Source organism: Rhopalosiphum padi, chromosome 2 (assembly GCF_020882245.1).
Source record: "Rhopalosiphum padi isolate XX-2018 chromosome 2, ASM2088224v1, whole genome shotgun sequence".
NCBI classification, from domain to species: domain Eukaryota; kingdom Metazoa; phylum Arthropoda; class Insecta; order Hemiptera; family Aphididae; genus Rhopalosiphum; species Rhopalosiphum padi.
In genome coordinates, this window is record NC_083598.1 from 56,048,940 (window position 1) to 56,067,404 (window position 18,465).

General features: G+C 29.1%; 2 long non-coding RNA genes across 2 annotated transcripts; one reads left to right on the plus strand and one right to left on the minus strand.

The window, feature by feature from the left end:
- Nucleotides 1–314: 314 nt before the first annotated feature.
- Nucleotides 315–13,828, minus strand: LOC132920640 (uncharacterized). Its single transcript, XR_009660752.1, has 2 exons — nucleotides 13,621–13,828; nucleotides 315–2,864 (listed from the first exon to the last, which is right to left on the minus strand). It is a non-coding gene; the product is annotated as an uncharacterized LOC132920640 (long non-coding RNA).
- On the plus strand, nucleotides 13,827–14,565 carry LOC132920641 (uncharacterized). Its single transcript, XR_009660753.1, has 2 exons — nucleotides 13,827–13,974; nucleotides 14,045–14,565. It is a non-coding gene; the product is annotated as an uncharacterized LOC132920641 (long non-coding RNA).
- Nucleotides 14,566–18,465: the final 3,900 nt, after the last annotated feature.

The following is an 18,465-nucleotide window of genomic DNA, read 5'->3' on the forward strand; positions in this document are numbered from 1 at the left end:
CTCGCATTAATTTACAAAATATCCCAAAAAATCATCTAATTTTGATTTTGAATTGCATAGGTAGTTCAACAGTTACGATAATATTATGTACACGGTATATCCTAAATTTCAGTTTACAGGTTTTACAAGTAAATTACAAAAACGTCCTTAGTATTCTTGCGAGATATACCTACTTTAGAAAATCTACACGACATCACACTATTATACACGTTTACTGTATACGAAAGACACGATATTATAATAAACCAATTAGGCTTAAACCTGTTTAAATTATTTTATGTAAATCAAATGGTATACAAACATAGAAAAAACAATTTGTGGTTTTAATGTATTTTTATAATTATAATAATAATAAATTGTAAAAATTTACTTACAACAATCCATATGTTAAACAATGTTTAAGAAACACACTACAAAATGTAATTTAAAAATATAAAACGTCACATAAACTAGTATACATTGAAACGTAAAAATGCATTACCAATATTAGCAAATATTATAATTTATAAGTATAACAATAATTATTACTTATACCTTTCAGTTGATCATGAGATATACAATCCAACAATCGTAAATTAAGGCAAGTGTTAAGTAAGTAATAAACATATTAATTTATAATTGGTACGCGTCTTCGATATTATTGTTAAGGTTGTAATTATAATTTGCTCGTTTAAAATTACAATAGTACTGACTGAACAGAATTGGTTTGTACTCATTCATAGTGTGATAAATAATAATATGATATTACTAATGAAGAAGCAGACGGGAATTTAGTAACGAAATAAATAAAATTATTGGTTTACAATTGGGTACCAATACACAACGTACCTACTACGTATCGAAGTTAGACAACGTGCTTATTTTAAATGATAAGAGTAAAATGTCATATAATTTAGTAAATTCAAATAACGAATTACGGTTACTTAAATTATTGAGAACAATATAATAATATGATAAACAACTAACAAATCCAAACTTTCAAATTACAGAAAACACTTAAACACTTATCTATACTAATAGATCCGGGTTGCGGAAAAATGTAATTAATTTAATTGATTCACTAAATTTTAATGAAACAATCGTGTAGGTACATAAGAGATCTTTAGCTCACTGTATTGATTTTTGAAACGTTTAATGATTGTTAACGCAACCCGGCATAATAGAAGTAACGTGTACACTAACAATTACGGGTAACGGTTGCATTTTATTTTTATTGCTACTTTAGGAGCACACAACAACTTAAAACAGTAGTCTAATTGCACAATGTTATATCTATAGTATAATAGGTACCTATGATTAGTAATTGCACAATACAGTTGTATGGTACGTCCCTGTCATTACAATATTGCCTATAATTATTATTATTGTTTTATTATCCAATAAAATTACGTAGTTTTGTAGAGCCTTGCAAAGGAACGAAAAAAAATGTCACAAATATTAGTGTTATATTTACTAGTGACAATTCACGTCATATCGTTTTTATTATATCCGAATTTCTAAATATTATTTATGTACTCATCTATGATTGTTACAATGTCGCGTTCCGTAAGGTTTGCGAATTTTCAAGAACATTTGACCAATTTGTTATACTATTGTTGATTCAATAAATCAATATAGAAAATTAATAGGAATTATAGGTGCATTTCGATTTCATTAATCACAATTAAATATACCTTGGTCTTATTATAATGTAATTTATTTTTAAAAAATGTAATTTATCCTTAATATACCTATGATCGGATTATATTTTAGCTTTCCACACGTAATAGACATGTCTGTGGTAAGCTTTTATTCGAAACATAAATGGTATATTCAATGATAGAATAGGATTTTTTCGGCTTATCAATGGATTTTTCTGTTTTTAACCATATCCGGTCATTGTACAATGCAAAAGATGGTCGAATAATTGTTTCTTAATATTTTTTATACTATATATATATATATATATAAATACACATGTCTTACAACGTTACATTGAAGTTACACATGTACAATCGATGCATCAAATTTCGGATATGCGATTATATAATCATAATATATTTAACAATTAAAAACTTTGGTTGACGCGATTTTACAGTAGTCAATATAATCAATAAATTCTAAAAAACAAAAATAATAATAACGCTTACTAAAGTAAAAAAAAAATTCATTAATTCGAGAGTAGTTAACAAATTATATAATATTGTGGCATTATTGTACTAAGTCTAAATAATATAATATAGGTACAAGACAATGTGGGCAGGGATCGCGTTACAATACGCCTCGGTGTGGATCATACATCAATATGTTACAACTAACCTCTTACTTAACGTACATCACACTAGTCCATACATATATAAATGTATTAGACGTCATTATTGTAGTCTTTTATATTTATTAGTCGTATATTACATTACGGCCGTGTTGTTATTGTTTGGAATCATTAAACATACACGTCAATATAGTAACTACTCCGAACTATATAATGAAATTTATGCGTACATATATAATATATACGACTATTGTTTATTCTAAAATAAAAAAGTTGTCTTTTCTTGTTGCAACGGAAAAACAGAGAGATAGAGAGTGAAAGAGAGAGAGTAATAATTTATTAGTGTGAAAATCCGCCGTTGCATTTTCCTAACACCCGGTCTGCAGCAGGAGCTTGGAGAATCTCCACACTCGCGTCCAAGCCATAGTTCCGCTGGCGATCACCGGGTTGTCCCTCAGAGCGCACTGCCATTTACCCTGAACGGACTGCGCGGCGGTGGGCTGCGAGTTGTGCGTTGGAGTCGGCTGTACGCTCGGCAAACGGACTGGAGACGCGGTCGAGTTGGTAATGGCTGGCTTTTGTGGCGATGCTGCGGGTGATGTCATGATGAGATCTAGAAATAAAAAAATAATCATGATAATAAAAACATTAATTAATTGACGCTTAAACAAGATATAGTTTCCAGTAGAGGCATTTGTGGCGAATTTTCAATATAATATACTTTACGATGTATCAAAATATTATCAATAATATTTCACACTAATCAAATATACATGTATAATAATTAATAATCAACGAGTCTATTATTAGGCCGAAGACAACGAATGACTGAAAATGTTGCTAACAGATATGAATCGTACCTATATTGTTAAAGTATTAAAATAGGAACATTATATAAATATGTACCTCAGGTACCTGTATTAATCAACGATCAACGAATAATTATTATAATATAGATCACGTAAATATTAATTTCCTATAGAATACGCTTTTTTTTTTTGGTATATCATACATTATTCATATTATGATGTATTTTATTTTATAATTTAAAAAAATGAATATCCCACCGGTATAGCAATCCTCTTGGGATAGAGGACTTTACCGTTATGAATAGCATTACACAAAGGTATTTTTATTTATTTTAAAAAGGGTTTTAAATAACGATATTTACGATGAGTAAATACGCATTTTAACATGATATACATTATTATAATATAATATTCTTAAAACGAAAATTATGTATATTTTTTTTATAAAATGAATACTTAATATTTAAAAATGTATTATCTCGAAGTATCAACAAAATAATGTTTTCACGCTAAAAAAATTCAAAATAATTGTATTTACTATACAAAGTGCACCAATAATTGTAAAGTAGTATACCTACATAAATTCCTATATAGTGTCATTCAGTTTTTGAACCAAATTATTATAAAATGTAATTTCTTTAAATTGTCTATCATTTTATTTTTTAGATTCACTATAATAATATAAAAACCTCAGAAAAATGTATAAAAAAATATTAATAATAATGAAATATTTCATTCGAATAAAACGCAAAAAAATAATATTTAACAACCTTAATCTGAGTAACCTGTTTACATTATTTACATCTCTAGTCATTCTTGTATAACATAATTATTAATTACATATTCATAAGTCATAACCATATATCGTCAAAGTATTAGTTTAAGACCACATAATATAAATATAATCAATATCTCGTGCAATATAATATAAGTATATTAATGAGTTAATATTAATACTTAATAGGTAGGTGCATTTCAAAAACGACATTTAAATTACTGAAAATGGCCATTTGCCTTTGGCTATAGTCAATAATAATTCCATACGACTGTTTGTTGCCTTGATATTACCTGCTGAACTATGATAAGTGTTATAGATTATGTAATGGATTTTCTTATATTTCAAAACTATAGTTAGTTTTTCAATGATAATAACTATGTTCCAATGTTTAATACTGTTTAAACTAATTAATTTCAAAATGATTTAATATAAAGTCTGTTAAGAATTTAACAATACAAATGATAATTAATAACTATAATATTACGTATTTACAATATTTCTATAACAAATAGACAATAGTGTACATTTTTAAGTCTTAGGGGATATTACTAATAATATTCTCATATTTTACGTCATATAAATTATGCTAAATATATTATTATAAAGTGATTATTAATTATAAGATCGATTAGATAGGTATACTTTATAATATTTACAGTTACGTTTTAGACAACAATGATCAATGAGCACAGTAAATCATAAAATTAGCTTTTATAATTGTTGTATAATGTTGTAATTAATGAATGGATATTATTTTTAATGACTGTGGTTATGTAAATTATGGTAAAAAATATAATGACAGTAAAAAAAAAATATTAATCAAATTTAATATTTTAAAATGTTTCCTATTTAAATGTTTTACTATCCAATTATAAAATATATAATTCATAACAAATAAATTAGTAAATATATTTCCACATAGATAATTATTGACACCTAAAATACGAGTTAGGCCTTGATATTTCATGCAGTGTATAATAAATATTCGTGAAAAACACTACGGCCTACAATATATAATCAATATAGGTACGCAAAATTAAATTATATCATAAAACTAATTAATTTTAAGATTCAGACAATAATAGTGAACAATTAAAAAATACACATGTACGTCATCAATAAATTAGACGTAAAACTGCAGTCGACTGCAATTGACGTACGTTGTATCTTTGTTCCCATTTCTCAAACGTGAAATGCTGAAACTAAAAATGCTATTTTTAAAAATAGATAAAAAAAAATAAAGGATGCATTCCTTAAAAAGCAAAGAGCTATTTTGGATGAATTCGCCCTAAACACTTTCAGAGTGATGGATTGTATATATAATGACACAAATTGTACTTAAATTATACGATATGCAACTGTTATCACAATAAATTATATTATGATTTAACTGAGTCTGAAATAACTTATTGTTAAATTTTGTTTTTACACTTTAAATATTTAAAAGTAATATTGTAATTAAAATATTTTTGTTCTATGCGCAAACTCATCATACAGTATCAGTTATATAGATCACATAATATAGTTGACATTTCATATTATAATGATGCTCATACATAAATTAATAAACTAATATATTCTAGTAGACTATAGTAACAATGATTAATTAAAGTTATTCATTTTTATTAAACTTTCAAAATAAATTATTGACATTTAAATTATAAATCTCAAAGATAAAAATAAATGTTATTTAAGTACCTACTAAACAAATGTAAGTGAACAAAAAAATTATAATAAAAATTAATTGTGGACCTTTGTCCTATATAGATTATATATATATTTATATATTAGTTATTACACCCATATTAATAACCTTATAAATTCAGTGTGAAAAAAAACAAATTTTAAATAATTGTACGTCTAATAAATCTATCTACCTATCCATTTCGTACACATTTCACAGCCTCAATAACCGTCGACATTGATGGATCATTCTGAAGATTCATAGTTTAAAACGCATATTATATATAATGCACACGAATTCGTACAATAGAAACAGGATGATGGATAGACACTGCTATATTATAGTTGTCCACGATAGGTAATATTACCACACGAAAATCGATATTATGTTATTTCTTGTTTTGAATATTTACAATTACGTGTCTTTTTGAGAAATCATCAAATTTGTCTTATAATATTTTTCTATAAAAAACAGAATGTATACCCCGTTGCAATTAATCACCTGAACAATTTTTAAATAGGCGAAAAACTTAAAACGTTATTTAATAATCATAATATCTGCGAGATAGAAAGAATTATCTCTATGAATATTACTCAGAGCAAAGAATATTATATTATATGTTTTTAATTTAATGAATTTAATTATTTTATAGTTAAAACTACTTAAAATGATCACCAGGCCGTATTTAAAAAATGTTCATTTTATGAGTTTATTTTTTATCTTAATAATACGAATAAATTTACTGTGTTCCAATGTAGATACAGTTATACAAATTATTTATTTTCAAAAAAAAAAAAATACAAAGCGCTGCTTTGAAGTATCAAATTTTAAAAATGTTTAAATTGTTAAAAATGTAATGTAAATATTTGTGTGGATAGTTGTTATATCTGAAAACCCAACAAGTATTCAATCACTTGATTATGCTTGTAACTTTTATTTAACCTTTCCATTCAAAGAAGAAAAAGTTATTGCATTTTACAAATCGTGTAAACAAGTAAATTAATTATGAATAAAAATATACCGAGTACAACGACCCTCGTTTTTTTAACGCATAGTATATATAATAATATTTGGCAGCTATATTACATAAACACGTGTCAAAGGTTTACGTGCGGTTGAAAAAATATAGGAAATCGCATTATTAAGTTTTTAATTCATAGTTTTAATTATTAACTTGAGATAAAATTTACTTACATGAAATTAGAATTGTAACTAATTAAATGAAAAATCATAACATTTAAGTAACTAATTAAGTTCTAAAATTATTATAGAATCAACTTTGACTAACTTTAGTCTATCCATATTCACTTAGAAAAAAAAATAATGTTTCAAACATACTATATAAGAAAGGAAACTAATAAAAACGTATAATAAATTATGTATGTGTTTTATAAAAACACACTACGTTTTCGTATCAATATGTTTAATTTCCGAATTAACCTTCATTATAAGGATATTTAATATTACAAAAAATGTTATTCATAAAGTGTTTCACTAGTAAGTTTGCTGAGTAGGTACAATTCAACACTCAAACAATAATTATGATTTATGTCTCAAGAAATCTCACCATGGATGTAAAAATGTCGTACAAATACTTGCAAGGTAATAATATGTTGGTGTGTTACAACTTAGTATGTAAGTCAGTAAGTGAACCACAAACGCTTTTTGACGTGCATTAAATTATAAATGCAGGAAACATTAATTGGATTATATTAATTTAATTAAGTTAAACACTACTAAGATACAATATAATAATGAGAAAATCCCACTTAAAATTTTAAATAAAACGTTAATTTAAAATAATTGTATATCTATTTAATCAATTTTAGGCTAACTGATTATAATTTTTGAAACTTTCATTTTAAATATTAGATCAAATCACAAATCAATACTTGACAGAAAGTATTATAACTATTAAAGAAAATTTCTTTATTTCAGTACTATAATTTTTTGTTTTTTAAATAAAACGCTCGTTAAAGTTATATGTAAATTCACATAATAATATATAAATTATAATATAAACATATATATTTTAAATTTTATAATATATAAACTAAGCATGCCGAAATTTATTTATGAAAAGTGATTCATGTATATAAATCATTTTAAAATCGTAATGAACTCTTGGTTATTCATTTGAAATTAATAAGTTTTAGAACATTTTAATGCATGCGTATTTTTTGTATTTTAATGTTCGATGTGCAAACAATACTCAAGCAGTGATAGTGTATTATTATCATTATATAAATAAATGAAATTAAACATAATAGGATATACTGTTTATTTTTGGTGCATCAAAGTAAAGAATAATTACAACGTACTGTTATTTTAAAGTTACGGGTTTGTGATCATAACACATCTATTTCTTAATCACGTATCTATTTCTATCAGAAAATGTATAGAAACTCTCTGGGACACTTGTTTTTCAAGTGTGAACCGTGTGTTTGTGTGATATTTCATCACAAACAATAAGGACGTTATATTATTATAAACAGATTTACTTATACAATATCAATATGCTAACACTTAAATACAAATCCAATCAAAAAAGACGTAAAATATTCATTAATATTTACACCAGAAGTGCTCGTGGAATACTATGATCGTTATTGTAGATCTTCCAGTACTATAACCGATACCTACCACATATGTCACTAGTTTTTAAAATTATTAAAAATTCCTATAAACGTTATTAAAACGTCATATTATTAGCTACAGCTGCGAGTTATCTTATGAAATAAATAAATAAAAGTCCAGCGACAATGGCCATAAGTGTTTTTACCCGCGATCATATGTTATTTATGCAAACGTCTTAAGCTTACATATTATATACAATATAGTATGTACCAACATATCACATTACATTAAAAGTTTGAGTAGTATAAACACATATTATACGAACAACGATTAAACCGTTATCGAGTGCTCGGCCATCGACAAACTATAATATAGTATATACTACTATATATATATATATATATTTGTGTGTGTGTTTATTAATTAGTTATTACTTATAACTGTTATCTATTATAAAATTTCAAACAAAAAACCACTTAATGCACGCTGCAGCTTTAAATATTGTGTCTGGACGATTATTATTATTATTTACGGTGCATCCGGGCTTATTGCCAGACAAGGACTGCTGTCGTTGTTTCAATGGAAAGTGTATATAATATATAATAATATTTAATATAGATGTGTTATTTTTTTTTTGTGGGGTTGACGACCTTTTTTTCTTTTAACTCCTACTATGGCGGTTGTCGTGGGGCTATTGTATTTTGGACGTAGCCCAAAAAGACTACGCGTCTGCCGTCTCTCGCAAATATTATTAAACCTATAATAGTGTTTGTTCTGTATTCGAAATAGTTAAAATATATACAATATATATCTTGACACTTCGATTCGTCGCTAAGTCGACTACTTTGAGAAAAATAGCTCGGCCGAGCATTTACGAAAGTTTCCAATGAAACGCTTTTGATGAATGTCGAAATGTCAAAATTCAAGCGCGTGATTCGATTGTTAAACTCGGAATAATAGATGTGAAGTAGTTAGGTTATACACTTTTAACAAGATTTCTTGAAGCTTTTAAAACCATACTACACTCCCAAAAAAATTATGTTGTATTATTGGTATATTTATTTTTAGTATTGGTAAATGATAAAAATAAAAACCAGCCACAATATTTGAAATAATTAGTTTATACGTATCTACAATAATAATTGTAGTGACATAATATAAGCACAATAATATACCCAAATTAAATTATAGGTACCTACGTAATATAATATACCATTATATTACATTAACTGTGATGTATAATTTAATTGGATCAATTTTGACGTCCATAACAATTAGTGGGTGCAATTCTACTATAGGTAGGAGCGCTAAGTATAATGTGTAAAAAGGATATTATGTACATTATAATTACAACGATCCATCATTGCCATCAAATATTATAATATAATCAATTATAATTAAGACCAATCGACGAATAATTTTCATATGTACAACGAAAAGCATTTATTTCTCCGTCACAAAAACACGACGCATCACCGAAAATTGAACAACCCTAATGATTGAAATATATATATATATAAAAACAACGTATTATTATTTATTACATTCACGAATGAGAAGATGCCTTTGATATATTATTTAAATATAATAAGGGTACAGAGAAACGTAAAAATGCACCGAATACGGTATATTATATAAATGAGTAAAATGTGATACGAATTGTACAATATCAAACTCAGTATTTATACGCCTGCAAATACTGGCGGGAAATGGTTATTATTTCGTTTTAGTGATTACAATATACCGCTAAAAACATTTTAAGTACATGCGATATTTACACGAAAAAAACGCGTTGTGCCGACAAACACGATACTGCGTTTTTGAGTAAGTATATTTATAAATTCCCGTTTTATATATATATGTATATATTTATCGCGGTTATCCATCTCACCATCAAGTATAATACTGCGTAATTGCATCAATTTAAAAAAGTTTTTTTTTTTACTATTATTATTATTATTCTACATTTTAGTGTCCAGTTGTGACCGTCCGCTTAAAACCGTATCGAATCAATCGGGTAAAAAGCTAATGTCATAGTATTATTACAATACGTCGTAGTGCGCACTCGATTAACACGATTACTAAATTCGGGCGTGCGTGTGTGTGTCACTATGCATATTATGTAACGTTTACAACCGATATTTATATAATATATATATATATATATACTTTTATTGTTATACTGCAGGCGGGCCGCGACTATATTATTATTACAACAGTAAATAATATGTTATCCATAGGCTATACCATTAATATATGTGATATACGAGTGTGTATGAAACGTATGGGTTGACGGTTGTGTGCGTTCGCGCGCCGAACGAGAATGATGCGTTTCGGGAGTAGCGAGTAACATTTCAATGACACCTACACACGTGTGGCCCAAGTCCTCCGTGTCATGTACTGATATATTGTACATCTATATATTCTATATACTCTATAGAGTATAGGTGCATTGCACCGTGAAAACTCGAACCGCGTGTGTCAAATTGTTTGTGTCGTCGGTGTAAGACAAAAGTTCAACGCGCGTTTCCGTAACCGTCCGCGTGTTTTATACACGCCTATATAGTATAATAATATAACGTTATATTACAGTCACACGGCATAATATATATATACATATTATATAGTAGAAAACATCGGTTCGTACAATACTCGTCTAGCATTCGTGTGTGTATAGTATTATATTATACAATATACGTATAATGATAATATTATATATATATATGTATAGTTATATTATATCGTTTTGTACCAATTAGTACCGCTCGTTACCCGACACTTGTTACCAGTTTGTTTTAAAAAAATATATATTTTCCACCCATCTGTGTGTTATAATATAGGGTCATATGTATCGTGGAAAAACACACAGCACGTCTTTTTGAGTTTCTTATCCGATTACTGTCGTGTAACGTCGTTATTTTACCCGAAAAAATATGTGGAACAAGGTGATAAGGAGACACCCTCGTGTCGTGGTTTTTTTTATGTCCAAAAACTCACACCATTTTATTTTCAGATAACCTTATACGGGCGTTATGCAAGACATCCAATAAAAAAAATGCACCTATAATTATACGTATATATATATATATATTTGTATAACTATGCGTAAATAATATTTATATGTAGTACACTGTACACCTCTAATTGCCGTGGAGGTCACCTGAACGTGTAAAATAAGCATTTCTTTTGTGCGACCCAATGTACATTAAACGTACTTACCTAGGTATATTATATAACAACAGTGACTTCTGATACAAGATTCAGTGTGTTTTATCGACGAGTAGTAAAAATATCGGGGACAATGTTTGCAACACACGTTGTACGAGCCATAAAAAGCAAACCTGTAAGCGATATGAACTAGCAAAAATAAAATATCGTAACATTATATTTGTTATTTCTATTTTATGTATTGTATACATCTATTTCTCTGGACTGAAATACATAAAAGTCTGTGCTTTGCAACCGTTTTTATAATATAATGGTTTGTTATATATACTTATCGTTTATAGATTACAATACAATACATTATAACATTAATATGATGAAATTCTTTTTGTATATTCGACAACACATTTTTAAGTTAAAAACTGCAGAATAGTGAATTAAAACAAAAAAAAATCATCAATTTAATATCAAACTCTACTTCTAAAAGATATTTAAAATATTAGAATATTAATTTTTTATTTTTTTACATTGTGTTTATAGAAATTTATACAATTTATTTCAATCTTTTTTTCTCATTATGTAGGTATCTATTTAGTATTTTCTCTATGTTTATTTATATAACAGCCAACTTGTACACTATGCAGTTATAAAGTTGTGTAATAGCTAATTTAAAAAAAAAAATGCCTATTTGGTAGTATATGGATAGAAATAATAACATAGACAATGCTATACCTATCAAATATAAATAGTAAATTATTTTGCGTTGTTAACTAATATCTTATTATAATAAATCAACGTACATAAATACGTACATAGTTAGGTTACACGAAATGTTAAAACGATCAACGATTAAAGGATATAACGAATGAATAGTAATATCAACATATTTTAAATAATTTTTCTTTATTTTATAAAACTATGAAATACTGGATGAATATCTGGATGCTTTAGAAACACTTCGTAGTAAATACTTAAGAAAATTAATTACAATTTTAAAATATATATTATAGACAATATTTGAAGAATTGAATGCCTACGTTTAAATATACGTGTTAGTCTATAGGTTATGCATATTTGAATTAATATAGTTACTAATCATACTATTTATATTATAATGAATCTATACTAGCTATCTATCTATCTAGCTTTATTCGTTAAAATTCATATTTACCCCACAATATCTTAACAGTATAAAATTGTTTATTTTCCTTCGACGTGTTTTTCTTTGAGCAAAAAATATTACTACATGGATCAATAAAAACTAAAAATGAAATTCTGTGTTCAGTAGACCATAAATTCTTGGAATTCGTGGAATTAAATAACATTGATGATAAACAAAAAAAATCACAGTTAAATAGCGGTTGTAAATCATAAGGAAGTTAAAATAATTGAGAAACGTATATATATATATACGTATTATGAACTGCAATAAAAACGTTATTGAAGTAAAGAACTTAAACGATCGAATATAAATACATATAATCATTTGTAAATAAATAAATGTATCACTAAAGTATCAATAGTTTTATTATAAGTAGTATCATTATAGTATATAAGTTGTAATTTAGTATCTAATAGCATAATAATTATCGATTAAAATATTTAAACTGAAAGTAACATTACTCGCTCGCAACTAAATTATAAGTCCTTTCTATATTATACTCAATAAAACAACTAACCGGTTACTTACAATCGATAATAATTGTTTCAAACTTGTATTTACTTTAAACGATTATCGACACTCGATTCTATTATACAATACTTGATTAGAAAATACGAACAAACTAGTCAAATCAACATAATTTGTAGTAAAGTTATTATGTAAATGGCGCCATTAGGATTGATTTGAAATCCAAAACGCATATCGTTTAATACGACACACGACCGATTCGACATTGAACCAATAACGGTGACCTGGAAAAAATTCTACGGGGAACCTTAGATTTTCGCAAAATCTGCATGGTAAAGCGTCAACACTACATAACACAACTAGGCAAATATTATTCTACTAAAATATAATTAAAATCAGTATATTATACTGAAATCCATATTCAAAATCGTGTTTAACGATGTCCTAGCAAACGAAAATTGGAGATTCTCGATGATGTAAAAAGTTATACGATGACAAAAATAACAGATCAATACGATTCCCCAATTATAAAGAACATTATTAAAAAACCTACCCGAAACATAATCATCGTCGTATCAGGGGGTATACCTCTATAGTCTATACCGTTTTGTTATTACCTAAACAAGTCGGTCTGCTATACTATACGATCGATTCGCAAGTATTATGAGACATAAAATAATATCAATAATAATATCGAATTACGGTGTGTACACAAAATATACTCACTGTGATTTAGTGGCAATAATTATTCGTCGTCGAAAATTGATGAAATGAAAATCGATCTTCGGAAACCGCTGGCTAAAGTACAACTGTTATACGGCAACACAGACAAGCACCGACAGTGGTCGACCGGAGAATGAACGGCGGCGGCGGCGGCGGCTACAGCTACGTCGGTGACGACACAACGGCGGCAGAGTGCGTGTGTATGCATGTGTGTGTTTGTGTGTGCGCGCGTGTGGAAATTCACACAGCTTTGCCGTTTTGTTCGCGTGGAACGAGCACCCGGCCGGAGAAGAAGTCGGTTTTGGTCGTATGAAACCGAAAAAATGTTTAGAACAACAATACGCAGTAAATAATAATGTTAGTATTTACTAATTGTTACTATTATTATTATTATTATTATTATTATTATTATTATTATTGTTATTAGTGATGCAAATGAAATACAAAATATACGGACATATACGGTATAGTGTGATGGAGACCGGACCTGCAGATGCGGCTAAGCCGGACGGTCGCAGTGCGGTGGACGATGATGTATACACGGAACGGAATTAAATCGTAATCGTTAAATCGCGTACACGCACGGACGGACGACAGCTAAATTAATATAAATCGCTGGCGTTTTATTATCATGACCGACGTCGTCACTCTGTGTATCGACGCCTCGGGCAATTAATAACAACAAAAAACGCAACACGAATATATTTATAATAATACGATATTCCTATAATCAAACGCACGGTCTGTATGCGACTTCACGAATCCGACGGCGTATAGGACGATTGTTCAGGCCCAGATTCACACTGATGCAATGGGTGCGTGTGCACTTCGATCCGATACTCTGGGAACTCCATATTATTTAAAACAATATTATTTAATTGTAAATATTTTGATTTTTTTTTCTTTTTCATTAATATGCTAAATATATATATATACCTATGTTTTTAATCGGCCGTATTGATGTTTAAAAATACCCAATTAAAAATTAAATTCAATAATAGACCAAAAGACAATAATGATTATTTAATCACCTACGTATGTTAACACAATCATTGTGTCAGCAGTACTATAGCTGTAATTGAAAAACATAAATAATTATCATAGTTTCGGAAAAATTACCGTTTCTAAATAAACAAAACTGTGTGAAACGTTTATTGAGTATAATATTTGGAAATATTAAATGAGGAGTCTAGTTTCAAAGTGTACAATCTCCACCTTTCATGAAAAATAAGACAGATACCGTGTCGTATAAAATGTTAATCGCTGAATTCCAATAACACATTTTCGTTGAGCAAAATGGCCAAACCCTATTATATTTTTTAACTAAAAAATTACATTTAGTTTCAAAATTTACAATCTCCTTGTATGTTGTATGTGCTAGGTTAAGTTACTTACCTTTAATACATTTAAATCGTTTAATAATGTATTATACTTATTTAAAAATCTCTAATTTAAATTTACTGGTGGTATAAGAGGAATTTTTGTAATTAGGTATGCTAAAATTTAGATGTAGTTACCTTTATAGAGTGTAATATACTAGAGTCTAAGGTTACAAATTGGCTCTTGTACTTGATCCACATTTCTTTTAATCAGCCCTCAGGGTAGGTAATATTTTGCGTGATTTTTGACATGACTGTGGTAGGAAATTATTATTATATTATTTTTTCAAATCCTTTTTATATAAGTATATGTCCTTTGCGGTACATGAAAAAAAAATACCAGTGTTTACTCGCATGCGCTACCATTCAGCACGGAAACGTTATCGATTTAAACTTTACATATATTATGTTAATTTTTCGTTATACTTTGACGACGGTGCTCGCCGAAGATAGGTATACTACGATTTTCAATTTATATTATAATATATAAAGATTTTTTTTTAAGAACTATTTTCTATCTATACTCCTCTATCATTAACACCACAACTTTCTCACAGCCACGTCGATAAATATTTATTTTATTTAGACACCATGTTTATGTGTGTTTACACCGCATAACCACCGATCTAGTATTAACTCGATTACTATAATATATTATGTACCATGTAGGTACCAAATCATAATATTATTATACCTATAGGCTTCAACTATAGCTATTACTGTATGTCAATAAATTATATAATTAATCGTACTCGTACCATGACTGGCATGACAGTCGGCTAACGCGTGACAATTTATTATTTTCCGAGCGAATTCCTCGAAAATTGTGTCATCTCCGTGCAGTTTTTTTTTTTTTGTTTCGACTATTGAGTAAATAGCTTAGTGCATCCGTTTACACAAGCTGATTTTATTATAATAATTATTCAACATAATATATCAACGGAACTCCGCGCGCAGTTACTGTCTACCACACTGTATTAGCAGCAATGCTCGACTTGTATGTTTAATTTATAATATCATTATATAATATAATAAATTCAGTTGCAAATCCGGAATAAGATTTAGTAGATAAGTGGACAAAATCCTACTGAACATGTTAATCGCTTGAAAGTTAATTGGTAAAGACGTAATTATCTTACTAAAACATAATACATTTACATATATAGTTCTTTGAACCTAAAACGATCTTACTGATTAGTATTTTATGAGTTACGGGTAAAGTTCCTATTTTAAATTTAATTTTCCAGTTATCATAATAATATAGTAAAATTAAATTAATTAAAAAGCAATGATGTTTAGGTGTTTAGTGTGGTAATGAAAAACCCTCATTTTACACTCTAAATTCACTTCTTCAATAATTATAGGTAGTACTTACAATTATAATGTATATATCGATTTTATTTTTCAAAAATTGTTACAATCATACGCAATCGGTATATTAATGAAATGAAATGATTTTCGACGATTTTTCAATGCTTTTAAAGTATTTGGTAAGTGAATTGTTCCGAATAAATAAAATCTTGCAAACTATTTAATAATGTATAATGGACAATAGTATAAACACATTTATATAACGGCACCAAAATCAATTTTGTTTGTCATAAATACAATAGTATATTATACTAATAGATCAATGGGTCAGTGGGGCATTAAGGACTAGGGTCGTAAGGGTTGGTTGGGGAAATGGTAAAAATTATATAACAGCAGTAACAAAATCATGAGACTAAACAGTAGTTATTTAATTAGATCGATAAATTATTATAAATAGGGTCGTCGACGAGGGTTGTAGGGACAACAACAAATTATATAGTTTCAAAAAACTAACCTTATCAGAAATTCATTGTTTTTTAATTAAACATAATCTAAACTCGACACACATCCCATAGATTTATAAATGTACAATAACTCTAACGTGTATATTGATTATCAGATATTATTATTATACGTTTTCGTGCAGACGGTTGGACACTATACTGTGCTAATGACGTAGTATTTTGTATTAATTTCTCAACTCTGTGATGGTATTGATCGTCGTATTACTTTCCGATAGTATATATAATATGTATAATTATGTTCATCCTACGCGCGTTTACTTATTGTATTCCGACCATCACGGGGGATGATTGTGGGATGTGACGAGGACGAGGCACAAAACGATATAACGCAGCACCGAATGTTCACCCCGTTTGAGCCCTCAGACCGCAATTCTGATTTAAGTCCGTTTACCCGGTTATTGGTACCTGTATATTATAATATAGCTGTGTACGGTATACCTGAAAACCAGTTGTATAATAATAATAATATACGTCGAAACCATATATTATTGTCAATTACTTGGTAATACGAAAAACGCATCGATATGGTATTATTATGAATTATAATCCTAAACATTATAATATACCTATCATTATTATGCTATGTAAAATAAACAATATATTATACGGTCCACACGCAGCGTGTCAATAACTGTGCTACCGCGGCTATTACCGCCGAGCGACCTGCGGCCCGAGCTGCGCGTCCCGTTTTTCACGCGCGCGCCGACGGTGGCCGCGGAGTGACCCAATTCCTCTGTGTCGTCTCCGGCGGCGGAACGCGCGTGCGCGCGCGCGCGTTACATGCCCTCCACCGCCGACTCATCGATCCGACAGCGCGCCGAGCAGCTGCTGCCGTCCGCGGGACGAGCGAACAGCTGACGGCGACCGCCGCCGCCGCCGCCGGGACGAAAACAAAAACAAACAATAAACGCCTCCCGGCAGAGACCGCAGTCGTGATAATGATATTACACTGTTATTGGAATTCCGCAATAATTATAATAACGTCATTGGTTATTAATCATTGTGCTGTCGTGCTGTATGCGCCTTTACAATATCATATTATGCACGCGAGTCCAAAGTCCCCGTATGCCCGTCATTTAGGGGGGGGATGGGCGAAAGGGGCCATTCGATCCTCATTCCGTAACCCTTTTTTTTATCGTTTTTAAATCATAACTGTCTAACAATATTATAAGTCCACACTATTAACCTACCCAGTCATCGCCTTACCGTGATGGTTTGGTATAGTTTGGTACTATTCGTTTCGAATTCCGTAGCGTCGGCAGAAAATATTTACTTTACAATATTATTACGGACACCACGAAATTACGCAAATACCGCATAATTTGGTACTGTAAAATATATTGCTTATCATTAAAGTGGTCAGCTAATGCCTGCAGAAATGTAATATAATGGATATTATTTAGGTATCGCGATACTTTGTTTACAATTGTACGTATGAGATAATGTCTTTCAAATCGCGTGTGGATAAAAATAATGGGCACCGCGTGAGAAAAAAAATCAAATTTAAATAAGACCCTGCGGCCCGCGTGTATATATTGAGATACACCTACGTACAACTCTGTCAAGTCTGTTTGTCACATTCGCATACATCTACACGTGCGCACGCGCTCCGCTATTCTTTTTCATGTCACGCG